The sequence below is a fragment of the Pongo abelii genome, chromosome 17, assembly GCF_028885655.2.
Source record: "Pongo abelii isolate AG06213 chromosome 17, NHGRI_mPonAbe1-v2.0_pri, whole genome shotgun sequence".
In the NCBI taxonomy this organism is placed as follows: domain Eukaryota; kingdom Metazoa; phylum Chordata; class Mammalia; order Primates; family Hominidae; genus Pongo; species Pongo abelii.
This window is the reverse complement of record NC_072002.2, coordinates 4,168,462-4,172,820: the sequence shown is the minus strand read 5'-3', so window position 1 is coordinate 4,172,820 and position 4,359 is coordinate 4,168,462.

Below are 4,359 nucleotides of genomic sequence, written 5' to 3'. Positions count from 1 at the left end.
TCCCCTTCTTGTATCCATGTGTTCTCATTGTTCAATTCCCACCTATGAGTGAGAATATGTGGTGTTTGGTTTTTTGTTCTTGCGATAGTTTACTGAGAACGATGATTTCCAATTTCATCCATTTCCCTACAAAGGATATGAAGTCGTCATTTTTTATGGCTGCCTAGTATTCCATGGTGTATATGTGCCACATTTTCTTAATCTAGTCTATCATTGTTGGACATTTGGGTTGGTTCCAAGTCTTTGCTATTGTGTATAATGCCGCAATAAACATACGTGTGCATGTGTCTTTATAGCAGCATGATTTATAGTCCTTTGGGTATATACCCAGTAATGGGATGGCTGGGTCAAATGGAATTTCTAGTTCTAGATCCCTGAGGAATCGCCACAGTGACTTCCACAAGGGTTGAACTAGTTTACAGTCCCACCAACAGTGTAAAAGTGTTCCTATTTCTCCACATCCTCTCCAGCACCTGTTGTTTCCTGACTTTTGAATGATTGCCATTCTAACTGGTGTGAGATGGTATTTCATTGTGGTTTTGATTTGCATTTCTCTGATGGCCAGTGATGGTGAGCATTTTTTCATGTGTTTTTTGGCTGCATAAATGTCTTCTTTGGAGGAGTGTCTGTTCATGTCCTTCGCCCACTTTTCGATGGGGTGGTTTGGTGTTTTCTTGTAAATTTGTTGGAGTTCATTGTAGATTCTGGATATTAGCCCTTTGTCAGATGAGTAGGTTGCGAAAATTTTCTCCCATTTTGTAGGTTGCCTGTTCACTCTGATGGTAGTTTCCTTTGCTGTGCAGAAGCTCTTTAGTTTAATTAGATCCCATTTGTCAATTTTGGCTTTTGTTGCCATTGCTTTTGGTGTTTTAGACATGAAGTCCTTGCCCATGCCTATGTCCTGAATTGTATTGCCTAGGTTTTCTTCTAGGGTTTTTATGGTTTTAGGTCTAACGTTTAAGTCTTTAATCCCTCTTGAGTTGATCTTTGTATAAGGTGTAAGGACGGGATCCAGTTTCAGCTTTCTACATGTGGCTAGCCAGTTTTCCCAGCACCATTTATTAAATAGGGAATCCTTTCTCCATTTCTTGCTTTTGGCAGGTTTGTCAAAGATCAGATAGTTGTAGATATGTGGCATTATTTCTGACGGCTCTGTTCTGTTCCATTGATCTAGATCTCTGTTTTGGTACCAGTACCATGCTGTTTTGGTTACTGTAGCCTTGTAGTATAGTTTGAAGTCAGGTAGCGTGATGCCTCCAGCTTTGTTCTTTTGGCTTAGGATTGACTTGGTGATGCGGGCTCTTTTTTGGTTCCATATGAACTTTAAAGTAGTTTTTTCCAATTCTGTGAAGAAAGTCATTGGTAACTTGATGGGGATGGCATTGAATCTGTAAATTACCTTGGGAAGGATGGCCATTTTCATGATATTGATTCTTCCTACCCATGAGCATGGAATGTTCATCCATTTGTTTGTATCCTCTTTTATTTCCTTGAGCAGTGGTTTGTAGTTTTCTCCTTGAAGAGGTCCTTCACATCCCTTGTAAGTTGGATTCCTAGGTATTTTATTCTCTTTGAAGCAATTGTGAATGGGAGTTCACTCATGATTTGGCTCTCTGTTTGTCTGTTATTGACGTATAAGAATGCTTGTGATTTTTGTACATTGATTTTGTATCCTGAGACTTTGCTGAAGTTGCTTATCAGCTTAAGGAGATTTTGGGCTGAGACAATGGGGTTTTCTAGATATACTATCACGTCATCTGCAAACAGGGACAATTTGACTTCCTTTTTTCCTAATTGAATAACCTTGATTTCCTTCTCTTGCCTAATTGCCCTGGCCAGAACTTCCAACACTATGTTGAATAGAAGTGGTGAGAGAGGGCATCCCTGTCTTGTGCCAGTTATCAAAGTGAATGCTTCCAGTTTTTGCCCATTCAGTATGATATTGGCTGTGTGTTTGTCATAAATAGCTCTTATGATTTTGAGATACCACCCATCAATACCTAATTTATTGAGAGTTTTTAGCATGAAGGGTTGTTGAATTTTGTCAAAGGCCTTTTCTTCATGTATTGAGATAATCATGTGGTTTTTGACTCTGGTTCTGTTTATATGCTGGATTACATTTATTGATTTGCGTATATTGAACCAGCCTTGCATCCCAGGGTTGAAGCCCACTTGATCATGGTGGATAAGCTGTTTGATGTGCTGCTGGATTCGGTTTGCCAGTAATTTATTGAGGATTTTTGCATCAATATTCATCAAGGATATTGGTCTAAAATTCTCTTTTTTGGTTGTGTCTCTGCCCAGCTTTGGTAGCAGCATGATGCTGGCCTCACAAAATGAGTTAGGAAGGATTCCCTCTTTTTCTATTGATTGGAATAGTTTCTGAAGTAATGGTTCCAGTTCCTCCTTGTACCTCTGGTAGAATTCGGCTGTGAACCCATCTGATCCTGGACTCTTTTTGGTTGGTAAGCTATTGATTATTGCCGCAATTTCAGCTCCTGTTATTAGTCTATTCAGAGATTCAACTTCGTCCTGGTTTAGTCATGGGAGAGTGTATGTGTCGCGGAATTTATAACTTTTTTTTTTTTTAATTTTTTTTCTTTTTATCATTATTATTATTATTATTATTATTATACTTTAGGCTCTATGGTACACGTGCGCAACGTGGAGGTAAGCTACATATGTATACATGTGCCATGCTGGTGTGCTGCAACCACCAACTCGTCATCTAGCATTAGGTATATCTCCCAATGCTGTCCCTCCCCCCTCCCCCCACACCACAACAGTCCCCGAAGTGTGATGTTCCCCTTCCTGTGTCCATGTGTTCTCATTGTTCAATTCCCACCTATGAGTGAGAATATGTGGTGTTTGGTTTTTTGTTCTTGCGATAGTTTACTGAGAACGATGATTTCCATTTTCATCCATGTCCCTAAAAGGATATGAACTCATCATTTTTTATGGCTGCATAGTATTCCATGGTGTATATGTGCCACATTTTCTTAATCCAGTCTATCATTGTTGGACATTTGGGTTGGTTCCAAGTCTTTGCTATTGTTTATAAGGCCACAATAAACATACGTGTGCATGTGTCTTTATGGCAGCATGATTTATAGTCCTTTGCGTATATACCCAGTAATGGGATGGCTGGGTCAAATGGAATTTCTAGTTCTAGATCCCTGAGGAATCGCCACAGTGACTTCCACAAGGGTTGAACTAGTTTACAGTCCCACCAACAGTGTAAAAGTGTTCCTATTTCTCCACATCCTCTCCAGCACCTGTTGTTTCCTGACTTTTGAATGATTGCCATTCTAACTGGTGTGAGATGGTATCTCATTGTGGTTTTGATTTGCATTTCTCTGATGGCCAGTGATGGTGAGCATTTTTTCACGTGTTTTTGGGCTGCATAAATGTCTTCTTTTGAGGAGTGTCTGTTCATGTCCTTCGCCCACTTTTTGATGGGGTTGTTTGGTGTTTTCTTGTAAATTTGTTGGAGTTCATTGTAGATTCTGGATATTAGCCCTTTGTCAGATGAGTAGGTTGCGAAAATTTTCTCCCATTTTGTAGGTTGCCTGTTCACTCTGATGGTAGTTTCCTTTGCTGTGCAGAAGCTCTTTAGTTTAATTAGATCCCATTTGTCAATTTTGTCTTTTGTTCCCATTGCTTTTGGTGTTTTAGACATGAAGTCCTTGCCCATGCCTATGTCCTGAATGGTATTGCCTAGGTTTTCTTCTAGGGTTTTTATGGTTTTAGGTCTAACGTTTAAGTCTTTAATCCATCTTGAGTTGATTTTTGTATAAGGTGTAAGGAAGGGATCCAGTTTCAGCTTTCTACATGTGGCTAGCCAGTTTTCCCAGCTCCATTTATTAAATAGGGAATCCTTTCTCCATTTCTTGTTTTTGTCAGGTTTGTCAAAGATCAGATAGTTGTAGATAGGTGGCATTATTTCTGACGGCTCTGTTCTGTTCCATTGATCTATATCTCTGTTTTGGTACCAGTACCATGCTGTTTTCGTTACTGTAGCCTTGTAGTATAGTTTGAAGTCAGGTAGCGTGATGCCTCCAGCTTTGTTCTTTTGGCTTAGGATTGACTTGGTGATGCGGGCTCTTTTTTGGTTCCATATGAACTTTAAAGTAGTTTTTTCCAATTCTGTGAAGAAAGTCATTGGTAACTTGATGGGGATGGCATTGAATCTGTAAATTACCTTGGGAAGGATGGCCATTTTCATGATATTGATTCTTCCTACCCATGAGCATGGAATGTTCTTCCATTTGTTTGTATCCTCTTTTATTTCCTTGAGCAGTGGTTTGTAGTTTTCTCCTTGAAGAGGTCCTTCACATCCCTTGTAAGTTGGATTCCTAG